Raw genomic sequence first — 21,069 nt, forward strand, 5'->3', positions numbered from 1 at the left:
CAATAGTCTTTAATTACACTGAGCTTTTGAGACTCAATGAGGAAGGCCAACACCTGTGTTTACAAATGGGGCTGGATTTGTATACAGGAGAATGAGGGCTGAGATGTCATTGTCTCAACTGAAAGTGGACATCATGAATATAGAACAAAGCCCAGAGACAGGATTCTGTTTTGTATTCGCCAAACAATAGCTTCTCACTAGACAGGAATGTGTTGGTCATCACCCATTGTGTTACATAACCAAGGCCACTGATGCAGCTGGCTCACATGCTGGGAGGGACACACACTTCCTGTGGTTGACACACCCCCACAGCTGGAATGCAGGTATGATATACCCACTGGAGATCACAGGGCTGACTCTCTCACTCAGAACTAAGCTAGCATCAAGCAGCATGGCGGCTACATCCCCAGGACAGAATTCCTTCCCAAAGGCTAAGTATAGAATCACATGGCTATAGAAGGAAATATAGACATATTGCTTTCTGGTTTAAATAGGATATTGTAACTTGGCTGGGATGATTGTTGGGTGTTTGTGTTGGTGCCCTGTGGAATCTGTGATGGTAGCTGGGATCTTGTTAATCATAAATACCACCATGCAGTACTTTTGAATATGTGCTGGTAGCAATGGCAGGCTGATACTTGTGAGTACCTGGTGGTCTGGTCTTGTGATAACTCATATGCTCTGGTTATAGAGATACTGTGTTTGCTTGAAATTGTGAAAGGTGATTTAGATTGTTTGGAATTGTAAAATCAGAACATATGCATTGTTTTGAGGCTTGGACATTTTGGAATCAATTGGAGTTTTTCCCAAAATGGAGTCTAGCTTCTGCCCCATGCGGCATTGTAGGGACGATTGTGTAGCTGGGTGTTGTGTATATAGGGACAGGCAGCATAGGTAAGCTCAAGTACTTTCTAAACAAAGATTCTCAGCATTTATTAACTGCGCAGCGATTGTTCCTCACATGTGTAAGCTTCGCTGCAACCATATTGTCTTTTAATGTTATTGTGAGCCAATTTCTCTCATCTCTCTCCGTCTCTCTCTCTCTCTCTCTCTCTCTCCTCTTTTCTCTTATATCTCTCATAGTATTATAGTATTGTACTGTATTGCATTTAGGTCAGTGTAGTATTGTCTTTTTGTATTTATTGTTTAGATCTGTGGTTAGGAAGTCTCTGTTATATTGTAGTGTATCATTTGTACTGTTACCCCCTTTTTACAAGTATATTAGATATAATACAGTTAATAGGCCTTGGAACCTAAACCAGTATCTGTGTATTTTCTATAGTGTTAAGTGTTCACTTGAGCGTCGGTGACGCTCAAGCAGCTTTGTAGATAGTCAGGTTACACAAGGTTGCACTTACACCCTGTACTCACATTAAGGTATTCTGTGTATTTCATTGGTATAAGGTTTTAACATAAAGGTATAGTGTTGTAAGCGTCTGCATCGCTGGTGACCTCCTCGTGGTCTCGAGCGTAAGCTACGCTACAGCGAATCATTCCCCTAGACATAACCAATAACGTGTCCTGTGATCACTGGGCCGCGAGCGAACGTGACGCTTGAGCGTCTCGCCTACGGCTGAGCGATCGCTACGCAGATAGCGTACCATCACGGTACTTCTTAAGTAAACAGCGTACAGTGTTCTTAGCTTCATAAAGGGTTGTTTATACGACAAAGGAATTTAGTATTGTCAATTGGGGACTCGTCCTATACTTCTCATATCTGCACTAGGTAGATCAGCAGACATTATCCCTCCAGCAAAAGGGTGGGAGGTCGTCTCGCAGTTGCTGACGGGATAAGCGTCTGCTTCGCTTAGATAAAGAGTGCTGAAGGAATCCGGTAACCGGAAGTAAGAACAAAACGCTTGTGTCTTTTTAAAACTGCTTATTTTTCTTTTGTCTTGCGTACGCATACATACCTGCATTTCTTTTCACTTGTGTATTTCATTTTTCGTATATCACTATTCCTGTTTGCCAAATTTTATAGTTGATAGAAAGTGCTAAAAGGAGATTTGCTGTTATTTCATAGTAGAGGTAATAGTTAAAGTATAGAACAACACACGGCTTGTCTGGAAAACAAGGCAGTCAGTGTGGATTGCGGTAGATGATCAGGGATCATTTACATTGATAAAAGTATATATTGTGTTACGGTGGATCCTTTGCATTGCGTACACGTGTCGCTAACAAAGACTAGCGTACGCAATCCAAAAGGCAGACGCACGCAGCGTTCATTACGCAACGTAGCGTCCGGTTACGCCCACGTAGCTCAAGTTGTGATAAAGTGAAGTAACGCAAAGGCGATAATTAACGCACAGCGGTAGATAACGCGACGCGGTAAATAACGCAAATCTATTTTTGGAAAATCTGAAATTTAGTTTAACAGATCCTGCTCCTAATTGGTAACACTCTTGGCCTGAAGACAATTTCTGCGCAGAAATAGACATAGAAACAAAGTGTACATGTGTTGAGTGAGTGTGTTTATACAATTTAAAAGGTGGAACCAAAAGGAAAAGCCGAGTACTCGTCGAGGGACATACGTGTAAGTGACATATACGGTGGCTAGGGAGGCATCTCTGGTTAAATAATATTTGAGCATTAGAGTATAGCGGACCATAAGGTAACAAGACCAGGAGGTCATAAGGTAACAAGACCACGAGGTCATAAGGTAACAGACCAGGAGGTCATAAGGTAACAGACCAGGAGGTCATAAGGTAACAGGTAAAATAGACAAAGAGGTCCGCTATAAAAGTACAGTGGCACAACGCCTGGGGTGTTGGTGCAGAACCCATATAGGCCATACAAGCTCTTGCTGAAGGAATCGCGGCCGGAAACATCGATTCCATTGATCTTTCAGTACATGACAAGTAGTGCTCGTGTACTGAACGATTGGACCGCACGTAATTGTGTGCAGTAGTTAGTAATCTGACCTAATACCATCAGAGTAAAGTGGTCACAAACGCTATTTGTACATTCTGACGTGATTTGTGTAATTTTTTATTTTTTTGGGAAGGGAAGTTCGCTGGTCACTCAGGAACTATCCAACAACCGATACTTGCTGGGGAAAGCGCCCCAGTAAATAAAGGTTCACAGGGGCCCTAGGTTGGGTACAGCAGCTCTGGCTACAGTGATTGCAGCACAGGCCAACGTGGGCGAGAAGTAAGTGGGGTACTTGATAAACCACCACCGCCGGCCTGCCCAAGGACATCTTGGTTTGTTTGTAAGGGTTCGCTGAAAGCCTTGATATTCAAGGAGGAATAGGCAACGCCTGCAGATTATGGGGGCCATTTGTTCCGGTAGGGGGCGATCAACCCAGGTTCAGGTTGATTCAGAGAACCGATCCATCGGGTCGGCACGATATGTGATGTGTAAGAAATATGGAAATCACGCTGAAGTTTTATGTGATGAATGGGAGAGAATGACTGTACAAGACAGGGACAAATTCCCAAGAATAGGTAGCTTTAGTCCAGTAGTGTTACAAAATTTAAGGAGGAGGATAAGTCTCGTTGAACCAACGAAGAGACAAAATAAACATTATGAATATTTACAGTTATGGCAACAGGAAAGTGAATTACAAAAAGAGTCTATTGACTTTTCTGACTCTTATCTTGAGGGGAGAGACATGGCAGCAGGAGAGGAGTTGATTGCGGAGAGAAAAGCACAAAAGTGGAACAATAAAAATGCTCTTAGCAACTGTAGTATAGATAATAAGAATAAGTGTAATGAATGTAACAATGATTATTGTAATACTGTTGAATGTACAACTATTAACCCATGCAAGTCGCACCCCATGTTAAACTTTCCTCAGGAATACAAACAAGAAAGTGAGCCCAGAACGATGTCGGCACCTCTTCCAGAAGCCATCCTACAAGACATCCAGGTGGACACGACCAAATTGGTAAAGGCAATAATCAAACCCCCTAACGGAGGGTCAGGTGAGGTCGTGTCCACAGGTACGTACAATGTTTTATATCACGCACAAACAAATGTACCCCATATTGTAAGACCAAAACAAGGTGATGTGATTGAGTTTAGTCCTGTCAGGGTGATCACAGTCCCCAATGGGAAGACTGACGATCAGGGAACCATTCCCGTCAAGGACAGTGCAATGCGCCATCCCTGGTCCCGGACAGAATTGAGATCAATCATGTCTGATTACCCAGATCCTAGGAAAGATCTAAGTGTATGATCAAAGATTCACAGAAGGTATATGAACCCCCTAGACAACGACATAATCATGGTATACAAGGAATCAGGTAGGTACAGGGAAAGCGGTTGAGGGTGATGAGCATCCAAACGTTTGAGGAGGCATCAAATCAGCCAAGACCCCATTTCACTGACACTTGGAGGAAGCCCAGGGTTTGTTATCATTGTAGAAGAGAAGGGCATTATGCCAGTAACTGTAATAACCCACATAAAGTTAGACCCCCTAGACATGAAAATGAGCATGAATATGACACACCAAATTACAAGCAGGGATCATATAGGAAGAATTTTGGGCCACACCCATAATATATAGTCAGGAAAGGTGATCATGAACTGATGGTAAGCCTGAGGTAACGGTTAGTAAATTGGGAGGTCATTCACTGAAGACACAGGAATGACCAGGTTAAACGTTGTAAATGTATTTGTGAAAAATGTTTTTTTCTTTCTCTCTCTATCCCCATCTCTGACGATTATTGGTAAGAATTCAAACATTGCATATTCGCTTGGTCCTTGCAGAAGTCTACCAAACCCCAGCATGACCTATCCACCACAATGTATTCTGGCCAGATACAGACAGTGGAATAATGCAAGTGCTGGTGGGGAGGGACTGCTCAAGGAAACCATTAGACACGTAGATACGACAGCCTAATAGTCTGACAATGTTTTCTTAATGTTGACAACGTTTAAAAATGCTTTGTTTCTCTTCTCTTATTGGTGGTTATTGTCGGGTTATGTAATGTATATATGCACATGAATTGTTCTCTATCTCTTTTGTTTTTTTATTTTCTCTCTCTCCTCACTCATGTTTCCATGATTTAAAGATGGTATGTCACCCCTAAGTGTTAACCAATGGTAATGCCAGATTTTTGCTCCTTACAGAAAGATCGTCGGTTAGGAAGGAATATTGCATCACCAGAATGATCGTTTTTGAAGACTGAGAGACAACACCTTTGAGAGGACAGCAGAACAAGAAGAACAACAAGACGAGAGAACTTATTATCGTAACGAGTTCTCTCCCCCTCAAACTGATTTTCTTATACCCCATTTACAAATTTCTTCTTTTCTCCTCCTGTAAGATGGACTTGCCCCAAGAGACTGTGATATGGATTTTTCCCGTTAACCATGATGTTGACCAGAGCAGTCTGTTTCGGTGAGAGTACCAGTGAGGTCGAGAAAGGATCCAGAAAGGTCCTGATGACTGAGACGGAGGTGTAAATTTCCAATAGCAACCCAATCACCAAGCAAAGGCGAGTACCGGGCACGATCTAACAACCATGTTATTTGTAAACAACTGTGAAGGAATGTTAGTTCAAAAAGAAAGTTGTATCTGTAGGCTCTGTAACAAAGAAATGCCAATCTAGTTTTAATATCCATATGGACCGGCATCCATTGAGTGACTATCACTCCTTAGTGGGTAACGTATTAAACAAGACCGATTGTTGGGTATGCTCTCAAGTACCTCAGGGTCACAGCAAATCAGGGCTAGTACCATTTCCTTTAACGTTAGGGGAGGTACTTGAGCTAAGTGGTGGGAGACCGGTGGACCGGAGGTTTAACATCTCCAGCCCTCCTAGTTTGAAGCTCCACCAATACCATGTGGATAGGTCCCTCTTATGTTTTAATATCTCCAATCCTAGAAAACCGGGAAATTGGGAAGTGTCATGGAGCAACCTTACCATGACCTTTTCACACAGAGCAGATAGAATGCCTACAGATACCGAGCTCGTACGCCACATAGCCAGTAGAGGAAAATCTTTTCGGTATCGATATACCTTAGGAAATAGGATTACTAGAGTTGGAGAGGTATCACCAGGATACTGTGCACATGTCATACAAACTGATACGTGCATTAGGCAGATGGAAGAATTAGGGTCAGGAGATTTCACCTGGAAGGTTTGTAACATGGTCATGTCCTTCTCCGTCCCTTATGTTCTCCCCGATGACGCATATTTCATATGCGGGAGAAAGGCGTACAAGTGGCTAGCCCCAAACTCTGAAGGATTGTGTTATATTGGAAAAGTATTGCCTGAAGTGATGACTTTTACACATGACAAAATGAAGGACATACACCGTGGTGCCCAAGCTCCTTATACTCACACTCACTACGAGCACCGGGTTAAAAGACAACTGTCAGAAAGGTTAGAGCATCCGGCCTCTGATCTTATCCATGAATCCACCGGGATTCAGGTTCTGGTAGCGTTAGATTTCACTCGTACCGCTCGAGGAGTGATGAATTATAAATACATTTCCGCACTCGCCAATTTGTTAGATAATATCACTGAAATGTATGATGACACGTTTAGATACACTGGAAGAGAACTTCAAGCTTACAAAACAGAACTAGTTCAGCATAGGATGGTTCTTAATTACCTTACAGCAGTAACAGGCGGATATTGTGTTACATTGGCAACACAGTACGGCATAAAGTGTTGCACGTATATCACAAATAGCACCGAGGATCCGGTAGAGGTCATAGACCAAAAGATGGACGATATTCTGCAATTAAAGTGGGAATTTCGTCGAAAACACAATCTCACCCTTGCTGCTGTAGGTAATGAGCTGACTGGTTGGGTGTCATGGTTGAACCCGCGAAATTGGTTCTCCGGTTTGGGAGAATGGGCTCAAGGAGTCATAATGGATGTTGGAAAGTTTCTACTATGTATCTTGGGTGTCGTTATATCAATTGGATTGATATTTAGATGCGGGCAGGCTTTAATGAGGTGCAAACAAAGTACAAAAGTGATGAGCTTGAGGAGTGAGGAAACTGTAATTAACCTGGATTTGATTTATGACCCAATGATAGAAACCAGAATGTGATGAAAAATGCGATTATACGGTCCGTTTCTTTCACCTGTTTTTCTGCTTTTCTCCAAGATACAAAGACCCCTTGGACGAGGAAGTTGACGAGACGGTATACAGACAAGACAACAGACAAGACCAAAGATGAAGTTTTGACAACCTATGATATGGACACTTGATGAACTTTGCCATGGATCCCCAGTTTCCCTAGTACTTTTAAACTCACGCTAGCCCAACATTTTTTGTAAATCTGATGGCTCAGACAAAGCTATTTGCTCATGCCTAAGGAGCAATACAGCGCAAAGAAGACGACTCTCAACAGATACCGAACACAACCTCAACGACAGATGTACATTTCCCTGACATAGAATATCATTGCATTCTCCATAAGTGTTCTTTATCTTCATCTCTACAACCCTCAGGTAATAACACACATAGACGATAGGGAATACAGGCACAGATATCAGCAACCACATACCTCCCCCATTCATGTATCATCAATTAAAATGTGCATCCCCATTTTGTTACAACCATAGCCGAAATGAGCTCGGTAGAGTTTGACAGCCCATCCACAGACCCTTAGTACGGGATAAGAAGGAATTCAAATGTATACTTCGCAATACCTCGAAGCTTGATTTACCACACGTACGGCACGATGATACATGACCCCCCAAACATGGACTCATACACACATGCTTCTACTTTCTCACTAGGTCATACCCTTTTCACACCTACTCCTCTCTTCTTCCTTACCCCACCATGGAAATCAATTAACCCCTGACTTACATTTTTCTCCTTAAATGTTTTGTGGCAGTTATTATTGACTGCCAAAGGGTGGACTGTCGAAGTCAGAAAAATGTCTCTATGCACGTTGCCATATTTGCACCGCACACTGGTCCGCGCTGCGCGTGCGTGCGCTCTCCCGTGGAGGCGCATACCCGCAATAGCGTGCACTCACAGGCGCGGTATGCGTATTTACGGTAGAGTTTACGTAGTCGTAGCGTGCGACTCATTCGTTACATATTTTCACAATTAATGTAGTTTATAGATTATGGTCCCTTTGATAGATTCTGAAAGTTTGGTTAATATAGAATGTCCCTGAACGGAGGAATCCCTCTTTGTATTGTGCGAAGGGTCTAACAGGAGTCAGACAGTGGTGTTTGGTACCTATCGGAAGAGTATTTAAATAGCAATATTCCGGTGTTGGTTTGGAGCAGATTAATTGCTCGTGCGAATAGTTATGGACATAAGAAGTTATGTCCATTTATTTATTATTATTTGTCCTTACTTAGTCATGCATCTGAACAGTTGGAGACAGGCATCAGTAGGTCTCAAATGTCTCTTTGACCTCAGAGATCCCCCAAACAATAGTTTGCATGTTAAGAGGGCCTCATATCTACACATGCATAAGGTAAACACAGGAATAGTAATTGAAGATCAATTGTACTCCAAATCAGTATCTTTCCCGCAGACGGAGTACAATAGTCTTTAATTACACTGAGCTTTTGAGACTCAATGAGGAAGGCCAACACCTGTGTTTACAAATGGGGCTGGATTTGTATACAGGAGAATGAGGGCTGAGATGTCATTGTCTCAACTGAAAGTGGACATCATGAATATAGAACAAAGCCCAGAGACAGGATTCTGTTTTGTATTCGCCAAACAATAGCTTCTCACTAGACAGGAATGTGTTGGTCATCACCCATTGTGTTACATAACCAAGGCCACTGATGCAGCTGGCTCACATGCTGGGAGGGACACACACTTCCTGTGGTTGACACACCCCCACAGCTGGAATGCAGGTATGATATACCCACTGGAGATCACAGGGCTGACTCTCTCACTCAGAACTAAGCTAGCATCAAGCAGCATGGCGGCTACATCCCCAGGACAGAATTCCTTCCCAAAGGCTAAGTATAGAATCACATGGCTATAGAAGGAAATATAGACATATTGCTTTCTGGTTTAAATAGGATATTGTAACTTGGCTGGGATGATTGTTGGGTGTTTGTGTTGGTGCCCTGTGGAATCTGTGATGGTAGCTGGGATCTTGTTAATCATAAATACCACCATGCAGTACTTTTGAATATGTGCTGGTAGCAATGGCAGGCTGATACTTGTGAGTACCTGGTGGTCTGGTCTTGTGATAACTCATATGCTCTGGTTATAGAGATACTGTGTTTGCTTGAAATTGTGAAAGGTGATTTAGATTGTTTGGAATTGTAAAATCAGAACATATGCATTGTTTTGAGGCTTGGACATTTTGGAATCAATTGGAGTTTTTCCCAAAATGGAGTCTAGCTTCTGCCCCATGCGGCATTGTAGGGACGATTGTGTAGCTGGGTGTTGTGTATATAGGGACAGGCAGCATAGGTAAGCTCAAGTACTTTCTAAACAAAGATTCTCAGCATTTATTAACTGCGCAGCGATTGTTCCTCACATGTGTAAGCTTCGCTGCAACCATATTGTCTTTTAATGTTATTGTGAGCCAATTTCTCTCATCTCTCTCCGTCTCTCTCTCTCTCTCTCTCCTCTTTTCTCTTATATCTCTCATAGTATTATAGTATTGTACTGTATTGCATTTAGGTCAGTGTAGTATTGTCTTTTTGTATTTATTGTTTAGATCTGTGGTTAGGAAGTCTCTGTTATATTGTAGTGTATCATTTGTACTGTTACCCCCTTTTTACAAGTATATTAGATATAATACAGTTAATAGGCCTTGGAACCTAAACCAGTATCTGTGTATTTTCTATAGTGTTAAGTGTTCACTTGAGCGTCGGTGACGCTCGAGCAGCTTTGTAGATAGTCAGGTTACACAAGGTTGCACTTACACCCTGTACTCACATTAAGGTATTCTGTGTATTTCATTGGTATAAGGTTTTAACATAAAGATATAGTGTTGTAAGCGTCTGCATCGCTGGTGACCTCCTCGTGGTCTCGAGCGTAAGCTACGCTACAGCGAATCATTCCCCTAGACATAACCAATAACGTGTCCTGTGATCACTGGGCCGCGAGCGAACGTGACGCTTGAGCGTCTCGCCTACGGCTGAGCGATCGCTACGCAGATAGCGTACCATCACGGTACTTCTTAAGTAAACAGCGTACAGTGTTCTTAGCTTCATAAAGGGTTGTTTATACGACAAAGGAATTTAGTATTGTCAGTCCGTACTTATACTGGCAGGAAAAAGAGGCAATTTGGAGGCCCTTGCACAAACTGGCTTTATTCTACCTAAGTTGCCCTCCCACAAGTGTGTACTCCGAAAGAGTGTTTAGTGCCGCCGCTCACCTTGTCAGCAATCGGCGTACGAGGTTACATCCAGAAAATGTGGAGAAGATGATGTTCATTAAAATGAATTATAATCAATTCCTCCCCGGAGACATTGACCAGCAGCAATTGCCTCCACAAAGTACACAGGGAGCGGAGATGGTGGATTCCAGTGGGGACGAATTGATAATCTGTGAGGAGGGGGATGTACACGGTGATATATCGGAGGGTGAAGATGAGGTGGACATCTTGCCTCTGTAGAGCCAGTTTGTGCAAGGAGAGATTAATTGCTTCTTTTTTGGGGGGGGTCCAAACCAACCCGTCATATCAGTCACAGTCGTGTGGCAGACCCTGTCACTGAAATGATGGGTTGGTTAAAGTGTGCATGTCCTGTTTTGTTTATACAACATAAGGGTGGGTGGGAGGGCCCAAGGATAATTCCATCTTGCACCTCTTTTTTCTTTTCTTTTTCTTTGCATCATGTGCTGATTGGGGAGGGTTTTTTGGAAGGGACATCCTGCGTGACACTGCAGTGCCACTCCTAGATGGGCCCGGTGTTTGTGTCGGCCACTAGGGTCGCTAATCTTACTCACACAGCTACCTCATTGCGCCTCTTTTTTTCTTTGCGTCATGTGCTGTTTGGGGAGGGTTTTTTGGAAGGGACATCCTGCGTGACACTGCAGTGCCACTCCTAGATGGGCCCGGTGTTTGTGTCGGCCACTAGGGTCGCTTATCTTTCTCACACAGCTACCTCATTGCGCCTCTTTTTTTCTTTGCGTCATGTGCTGTTTGGGGAGGGTTTTTTGGAAGGGACATCCTGCGTAACACTGCAGTGCCACTCCTAGATGGGCCCGGTGTTTGTGTCGGCCACTAGGGTCGCTTATCTTTCTCACACAGTCAGCTACCTCATTGCGCCTCTTTTTTTCTTTGCGTCATGTGCTGTTTGGGGAGGGTTTTTTGGAAGGGACATCCTGCGTGACACTGCAGTGCCACTCCTAGATGGGCCCGGTGTTTGTGTCGGCCACTAGGGTCGCTTATCTTTCTCACACAGTCAGCTACCTCATTGCGCCTCTTTTTTTCTTTGCGTCATGTGCTGTTTGGGGAGGGTTTTTTGGAAGGGACATCCTGCGTGACACTGCAGTGCCACTCCTAGATGGGCCCGGTGTTTGTGTCGGCCACTAGGGTCGCTAATCTTACTCACACAGCTACCTCATTGCGCCTCTTTTTTTCTTTGCGTCATGTGCTGTTTGGGGAGGGTTTTTTGGAAGGGACATCCTGCGTGACACTGCAGTGCCACTCCTAGATGGGCCCGGTGTTTGTGTCGGCCACTAGGGTCGCTTATCTTACTCACACAGCGACCTCGGTGCAAATTTTAGGACTAAAAATAATATTGTGAGGTGTGATGTGTTCAGAATAGGCTGAAAATGAGTGTAAATTATGTTTTTTGAGGTCAATAATACTTTGGGATCAAAATTACCCCCAAATTCTATGATTTAAGCTGTTTTTTAGGGTTTTTTGAAAAAAACACCCGAATCCAAAACACACCCGAATCCGACAAAAAAAATTCGGTGAGGTTTTGCCAAAACGCAGTCGAACCCAAAACACGGCCGCGGAACAGAACCCAAAACCAAAACACAAAACCCGAAAAATTTCCGGCGCTCATCTCTAGTGGTAACGAGGTGGAATTCAACCCTCTATATGCTTCAGAGGTTGGAGGAGCAGCAAAAGGCCATTCAAGCCTATACAATTGAGCACGATATAGGAGGTGGAATGCACCTGTCTCAAGTGCAGTGGAGAATGATTTCAACGTTGTGCAAGGTTCTGATGCCCTTTGAACTTGCCACACGTGAAGTCAGTTCAGACACTGCCAGCCTGAGTCAGGTCATTCCCCTCATCAGGCTTTTGCAGAAGAAGCTGGAGGCATTGAAGAAGGAGCTAAAAGGGAGCGATTCCGCTAGGCATGTGGGACTTGTGGATGCAGCCCTTAATTCGCTTAACAAGGATTCACGGGTGGTCAATCTGTTGAAATCAGAGCACTACATTTTGGCCACCGTGCTCGATCCTAGATTTAAAGCCTACCTTGGATCTCTCTTTCCGGCAGACACAAGTCTGCTGGGGTTGAAAGACCTGCTGGTGACAAAATTGTCAAGTCAAGCGGAACGCGACCTGTCAACATCTCCTCCTTCACATTCTCCCGCAACTGGGGGTGCGAGGAAAAGGCTCAGAATTCCGAGCCCACCCGCTGGCGGTGATGCAGGGCAGTCTGGAGCGACTGCTGATGCTGACATCTGGTCCGGACTGAAGGACCTGACAACGATTACGGACATGTCGTCTACTGTCACTGCATATGATTCTCTCAACATTGATAGAATGGTGGAGGATTATATGAGTGACCGCATCCAAGTAGGCACGTCACACAGTCCGTACTTATACTGGCAGGAAAAAGAGGCAATTTGGAGGCCCTTGCACAAACTGGCTTTATTCTACCTAAGTTGCCCTCCCACAAGTGTGTACTCCGAAAGAGTGTTTAGTGCCGCCGCTCACCTTGTCAGCAATCGGCGTACGAGGTTACATCCAGAAAATGTGGAGAAGATGATGTTCATTAAAATGAATTATAATCAATTCCTCCGCGGAGACATTGACCAGCAGCAATTGCCTCCACAAAGTACACAGGGAGCTGAGATGGTGGATTCCAGTGGGGACGAATTGATAATCTGTGAGGAGGGGGATGTACACGGTGATATATCGGAGGGTGAAGATGAGGTGGACATCTTGCCTCTGTAGAGCCAGTTTGTGCAAGGAGAGATTAATTGCTTCTTTTTTGGGGGGGGTCCAAACCAACCCGTCATATCAGTCACAGTCGTGTGGCAGACCCTGTCACTGAAATGATGGGTTGGTTAAAGTGTGCATGTCCTGTTTTGTTTATACAACATAAGGGTGGGTGGGAGGGCCCAAGGACAATTCCATCTTGCACCTCTTTTTTCTTTTCTTTTTCTTTGCATCATGTGCTGATTGGGGAGGGTTTTTTGGAAGGGACATCCTGCGTGACACTGCAGTGCCACTCCTAGATGGGCCCGGTGTTTGTGTCGGCCACTAGGGTCGCTAATCTTACTCACACAGTCAGCTACCTCATTGCGCCTCTTTTTTTCTTTGCGTCATGTGCTGTTTGGGGAGGGTTTTTTGGAAGGGACATCCTGCGTGACACTGCAGTGCCACTCCTAGATGGGCCCGGTGTTTGTGTCGGCCACTAGGGTCGCTAATCTTACTCACACAGCTACCTCATTGCGCCTCTTTTTTTCTTTGCGTCATGTGCTGTTTGGGGAGGGTTTTTTGGAAGGGACATCCTGCGTGACACTGCAGTGCCACTCCTAGATGGGCCCGGTGTTTGTGTCGGCCACTAGGGTCGCTAATCTTACTCACACAGCTACCTCATTGCGCCTCTTTTTTTCTTTGCGTCATGTGCTGTTTGGGGAGGGTTTTTTGGAAGGGCCATCCTGCGTGACACTGCAGTGCCACTCCTAGATGGGCCCGGTGTTTGTGTCGGCCACTAGGGTCGCTAATCTTACTCACACAGCTACCTCATTGCGCCTCTTTTTTTCTTTGCGTCATGTGCTGTTTGGGGAGGGTTTTTTGGAAGGGACATCCTGCGTGACACTGCAGTGCCACTCCTAGATGGGCCCGGTGTTTGTGTCGGCCACTAGGGTCGCTTATCTTACTCACACAGCGACCTCAGTGCAAATTTTAGGACTAAAAATAATATTGTGAGGTGTGAGGTATTCAGAATAGACTGAAAATGAGTGTAAATTATGGTTTTTGAGGTTAATAATACTTTGGGATCAAAATGACCCCCAAATTCTATGATTTAAGCTGTTTTTTAGTGTTTTTTGAAAAAAACACCCGAATCCAAAACACACCCGAATCCGACAAAAAAAATTCGGTGAGGTTTTGCCAAAACGCGTTCGAACCCAAAACACGGCCGCGGAACCGAACCCAAAACCAAAACACAAAACCCGAAAAATTTCAGGCGCTCATCTCTACATGCGATGGGCGTACAGTATAACTATTCCACCGTTATGTAATATGCCAGGGTTGCTGGAGAACCCTGGCCAAAACGGGTGTGGTATTGAAAGTCGACAGTAACTAAGTCGACAATGTCTAGGTCGACCACTATTGGTCGACAGTAACTAGGTCGACAGGGTGTCTAGGTCGACAGGGTCTTTAGGTCGACATGTTATAGGTCGACAGGTCAAAAGGTCGACATGAGTTTTTAATGTTATTTTGGTGTCGTTTTCTTCGAAGAGTGACCGGGAACCCCAATTAGTGCACCGCGTCCCCTCGCATGGCTCGCTTCGCTCACCATGCTTCGGGCATGGTGCCTTCGCTCCGCTACCGCTACGCTCGGCACAGATTACCGTTCCAATCGTAGTCCACGTGGATCGTTAAGTATGAAAAGGTTAAAAAAAAGAAAAAAATTGTGAAAAACTCATGTCGACCTTTTGACCTGTCGACCTAGAACATGTCGACCTAAAGACCCTGTCGACCTAGTTACTGTCGACCAATAGTGGTCGACCTAGACATTGTCGACCTAGTTACTGTCGACTTTCAGTCCGGATCCCGGCCAAAACTTGCCCCCGTTTGTACACCAATTATTTTCCTTATGCCTCCCTCCTATTGCTGCCGGCGACCCAAGTACAGTTATACCTCTTTCAAATCGCATATGCCGGGTCCCACCTAGTAACTGGAAACGGGTCCCTACCATACCATAGCATTTGACTCTACACGCTGCCATCGCAACCCGGCGGTCGGGTTGCTATCCAGGGGTCGCATTGACAGTGGTAACCCGTTCACACTGCCCCTGACCCGGTATTCAACCCAGGAATAACCTCGCTTTATTCCTGTGTGGAATTACTGGGTCAGGTGATCCGGGAATTCGCCATGGGTCCTTTCACACAGCACAGCTACCTATGTCGACCCGACTATATGCCGCGTCGATACCGGGTTATTTGTGCGGTGTGAAAGGGGCATTAGCCTCAAGCAAATAGCGTAAAAATGACTAAGATAGGAGTGGGCGCAGAGAGACGCGGCGAGGAGACCAGAAGAGGCTTCTCTGGCAGCGCTGAACACACGGTCGGACTGGCTCTCATGGGAACGGGGGAAACCACAGGAGGCTTCACCACCTCTGAGCGATCAGGCCCCAGATTGTGCACCTGAATGATACATTTTATATATATATATATATATATATATATATATGTTACATTATACTGCACAGGACTGTGGTGTATTCTCTACAGTGCATCGCTATTATATTAATCTGGTACATTATTATGCATACACTAGCAGTATTTACTATATATATTTATCAAAAGGCCCGACCACGCACTAATGGTTAGCCCAGCATCTAAGCATGGCCCCTACCGCTGCTGCATTTCCCCAGTGGGCCCTTCATACCGCAGCCCGACACTGACGGAACATGGGGTAAGCGGTAAGGTATAGTATCCTGAGCTGGTGTTACTTTGTGGTGAAGAGCAAAGCCTTGATGAATGGTCTCATTTTGCAGACCCCACAGAGGTCTACGGGGACGGCTGTAAGTGGTGATCAGCCCTTTAATAAACCGGGCGAAGTGCTGCCATAGCAGTTTATCAAACAGGCCCCTTAAGCATTAAAAAGTCTCACAGGCAAGTAATTTCATTTGTATGTTTTGTACATGTAGCAGACGATCTTGTGATGCTGATTAAACGCTAAGCAAATAAACAGCAGAGCCTAATAATATAAAAAAAACAAAAACTTTAGATTGTGCTTTAAAAAGTGGATCACAATTGTAAAGAAATACACCTGCCAACGCTCCTACAGTCAGGTCATACTAACATACTAAGCCCCAAACCCCGGTCCATGACGCACCCGCAATGTAATATACGAGGACGCACACTAGCGTGTATACTATATCATATATATATATATATATATATCTTTATTCACAATGCACATGTAATTACAACGCACAATTCCCACAGTACTAAGCCTCACATTTGTTTTTAACAGCTGATGGTTCACTCACCCCTGCACTAATCACATCATATAGGTGCCCGGACTGCCACTTTGGGTCGCTGGAGCCTGGCTGCTTTTTGGGGGTCATTACAAGCTGATCACAGCAGTGCTAAATTTAGCACAGCTACGATCATGTTCCCTGACATGTATCAGCGACACCCCCCCCCCCCCCGCAGAAGTGCAAAGGCATCGCACAGTGGCGATGCCTTTGCACTTCAAAGTAGCTCCCGACTAGCTCAGCTTTAGCGTGCTGGCCGGGAGCTACTCATCGCTCCCCGGCCCGCAGCGGCTGCGTGTGACGTCACACAGCCACTGCGGCCCACCCACCGTTCAGTCCGGCCACGCCTGCGTTGGCTGGACCACGCCCACGAGTCAATCAGGCAGAGGCGATTGCAGCGCTGCTACGCCCTTTGGCCGTCTGGCATGCACCGGCGCACTACGGTGCCGGTGCATGCGCAGTAGGAACCCGTTCGCGCGGCTGCGATAAAAAGCAGCGAGCGAACGGGTCAGAATGACCCCCTTTAAGAGCACATCAGAGACGCAGGGGCAGATGTACTAAGTCTTGGAGAGAGATAAAGTGGAGAGAGAAACTACCAGCCTGTAACAAGGGATCCGTGGGAACACGCCCAGCATGCCCCATGGCTGCCGCGTCCTCCTGCGCATGTACAGATAGACTCCTGGGTCATAAACCCGGAAGTCCAGGGACCGGAGCGCATGGCATAGGACAGCGGTTATCGGGAGAGATGTCCTTTGTGATACTAATCGCGTATGTTAGTGCAATATGCAATTAGTATCGATGCGCTGTGTGGCGGGATGTACGCCGCAATGTCAGTACACCCCGCCCACTGCGATTTAACATAAGGTGCATACATATACTGTAGCTACGGAGCCAATGAAACAAGTCTGTCTGCCTGTCTCCGCCCCCAGTACATCACATGACTGTGAGATAACATTGGATCCTCACCACTGCAGGGTTAACCATCACAGAGATTGACACAACTTGTTTCCATCTTAGAAAGAAAAAATTGGTAGGTGGGAGGTTTCTGGGTACTTACAAACCCCCTCTACGTGCACCACTGGCCAGGCACAAGAATATGGCTAGCTTTTGCTTTTTTCTTATTACAAAACTTTCCACCAGTGACCAGTACTGGTTGAGAAAAGTTAGTGTCGGGGGGGGGGGTTATATGGTACCCTTCGCTGCAGACAGTCCTCCACTCTGCATTTTCCAGGTATATGTGGACGAGGCCAACTCATCACCCACAGCAAAGGGGTTAAAAACAAAGGCCCTCATTCCGAGTTGTTCACTCGCTAGCTGCTTTTAGCAGCATTGCACACGCTAAGCCGCCGCCCTCTGGGAGTGTATCTTAGCATAGCAGAATAGCGAACGAAAGATTAGCAGAATTGCTACTACATAATTTCAGTTTCTGAGTAGCTCCAGACCTACTCACAGATTGCGATCAGCTCAGTCAGTTTCGTTCCTTGATGTCGGCCTGCCACTCCCCCGTTTCTCCAGCCACTCCCGCGTTTTTTCCTGGCACGCCTGCGTTTTTTAGCAAACGCCGTGAAAATGCTGAGTTGCCGCCCACAAACACCCACTTCCTGTCAATCACACTACGAACACTCGAGCGTTGAAAAAACTTCGCTCGAGCTTGTGTAAATCTACTAAATTCTTAGTTAAATTACTAAGCGCATGCGCTCTGCGTACCATGCGCATGCGCATTTTCTACCTAATCGCTGCGTTGCGAAAATCGGCAAAGAGCGAACAACTCGGAATGACCCCCAAAACTCACAATTCCGTTTTCACCCAAAATCTGTAGATCACCCATCTTACTGCCCCCTCTGCTCATCTACCCTCCCTGCCCATGGGGTACTGGTGCTGGGGGCCATCTAAGGCGGAGCGGGTTTACAGTCAGAGCTATGTTGTCATTGTAATAAATGCTCACTACTGACAGGAACGTGCAGCCCGACACCTCCTGTCCCATGTTCTCAGAGCAACCAGCAATAACACACACACCAGACAATGCAGTGATTACCTCTCTGACCTTGCATTGTACTGAATAGTATACGGGTAGTGTAATTGGGCACATGATGTACTTACTACATAATACATATACAGTCATTATATAACGTACAGCAGTTACTAAGCACTTTGCATTCTCCAAATCACAGTAATAACAAACTCGTCCTTATTGTGCTCCCCAACCAGTTCCGGAGTGACTTTGTACCTCCCAATAATGTCTGCCTGACTCTCAGCCAATGGGAAAGCTTCATGCATGCACCCCAAATGTCCCGCTTTAGTAGAGACGCTCCCACGCGCCAGGCTCCAGGACAGTTTGGAGAAAGAATAAAGTGTGGTGCAACGCTCCAGCCACAGGATGTGTAGTTGTCTGGCTATATATGGGAGCCATAACTATACATTATCTAATAGTTAATAGCGGTGCGGCGTATTCCTACGTAAAGAGGGCACGGCTGGAACCACGCCATTGTTAGTTAGGGTCAGACAGTCTGTTCCGCATCGCCCATCTGATCAGAGCCGGCTGTACTCTAGATCCCGTGTCCTGCTGCAATACACACTCTGTGTCATACTGAATCCACTTACCCGGAGTAATAAAGTGATGTAATTATCACATAAATGAGAAGCGAGGGGACGCATTAGTTCCGGCTAAGTAACCCCACCAAATATCAGCACGCTGCTGCCTTATTTTCATTGTTTTGTTTTCTAATGAAACATTTGATTGTGCTGTAATGGGCAGAATTTCCAGTATTTTGTAGAATGCGTCACCATAGTGTGTCATGGCGGGGAAATCACGGCACTGTGCCCCAGCCAGGGCGGGGAAAGGGTGGGACTGTGCCACAGGCAGTGCGGGGAAAGGGCGGGACTGAGCCACAGCCAGGGAGGGGAAAGGGCGGGGAAAGGGCGGAACTGTGCCACAGACAGGGCGGGGAAAGGGCGGAACTGTGCCACAGCCAGGGCGGGGAAAGTGAGGCACTGTGCCACAGCCAGGGCGGGGAAAGGGCGGGACTGTGCCACAGCCAGGGCGGGGAAAGGGTTGGGACTGTGCCACAGCCAGGGAGGGGAAAGGGCGGGACTGTGCCACAGCCAGGGCGGGGAAAGGGCGGGACTGTGCCACAGCCAGGGCGGCAAAAGGGCGGGACTGTGCCACAGCCAGGGCGGCGAAAGGGCGGGACTGTGCCACAGCCAGGGCGGGGAAAGGGCGGAACTGTGCCACAGCCAGGGCGGCGAAAGGGCGGGACTGTGCCACAGCCAGGGCGGGGAAAGGGCGGAACTGTGCCACAGCTAGGGTGGGGAAAGGGCGGGACTGTGCCACAGCCAGGACGGGGAAAGCGCAGGACTGTGCCACAGCCAGGGCGGGGAAAGCGCAGGACTGTGCCACAGCCAGGGCGGGGAAAGCGAGGCACTGTGCCACAACCAGGGCGGGGAAAGGGCGGGACTGTGCCACAGCCAAGGCGGGGAAAGGGCGGGACTGTGCCATAGCCAGGGAGGGGAAAGGGCGGGACTGTGCCACAGCCAGGGCGGGGAAAGGGCGGGACTGCCACAGCCAGGGCGGGGAAAGGGCGGGACTGTTCCACAGCCAGGGCGGGGAAAACGCGGGACTGTGCCACAGCCAGGGCGGGGAAAGGGTGGGACTGTGCCACAGCCAGGACAGGGAAAGGGCGGGACTGTGCCACAGCCAGGGCGGGGAAAGGGTGGGACTGTGCCACAGCCAGGGCAGGGAAAGGGCGGGACTGTGCCACAGCCAGGACGGGGACGGGGATGGGTGCCATAACCAGGGCAGGGAAAGTATATATGCACTTCTCAGTGGTGTATACTGACCTGTCTGATAAAACGCACACAATGGCGTGATCTTACCGCTCCTGAACTGCTCTAAGAAGCACCCACCTGACTGTGACCCGCTGGAGCGTTGCCAGAGGAGACCTGACCAGGGGCCACAACTGCCCAAACTTCACTTTACACACTTCTCTGCCTATATTATAGCGTACTGAGTGTGTGTTCTAGTGTATACAGAGTGTGTGTTCTAGTGTATACAGAGTGTGTGTTCTACTGTATACAGAATGTGTGGTCTACTGTATACGGAATGCGTGTTCTACTGTATACGGAATGCGTGTTCTACTGTATACGGAATGCGTGTTCTACTGCATACGGAATGCGTGTTCTACTGTATACGGAGTGCGTGTTCTACTGTATACGTAATGTGTGTTCTACTGTATACGTAATGTGTGTTCTACTGTATACGTAATGTGTGTTCTACTGTATACGTAATGTGTGTTCTACTGTATAAGTAATGTGTGTTCTACTGTATACGTAATGTGTGTTCTACTGTATACAGAATGTGTGTTCTACTTAGAGATGAGCGCCTGAAATTTTTCGGGTTTTGTGTTTTGGTTTTGGGTTCGGTTCCGCGGCCGTGTTTTGGGTTCGAACGCGTTTTGGCAAAACCTCACCGAATTATTTTTGTCGGATTCGGGTGTGTTTTGGATTCGGGTGTTTTTTTCCAAAAACACTAAAAAACAGCTTAAATCATAGAATTTGGGGGTCATTTTGATCCCAAAGTATTATTAACCTCAAAAACCATAATTTACACTCATTTTCAGTCTATTCTGAATACCTCACACCTCACAATATTATTTTTAGTCCTAAAATTTGCACCGAGGTCGCTGTGTGAGTAAGATAAGCGACCCTAGTGGCCGACACAAACACCGGGCCCATCTAGGAGTGGCACTGCAGTGTCACGCAGGAT

This window comes from Pseudophryne corroboree, chromosome 10 (assembly GCF_028390025.1).
Source record: "Pseudophryne corroboree isolate aPseCor3 chromosome 10, aPseCor3.hap2, whole genome shotgun sequence".
Taxonomy (NCBI): Eukaryota; Metazoa; Chordata; class Amphibia; order Anura; family Myobatrachidae; genus Pseudophryne; species Pseudophryne corroboree.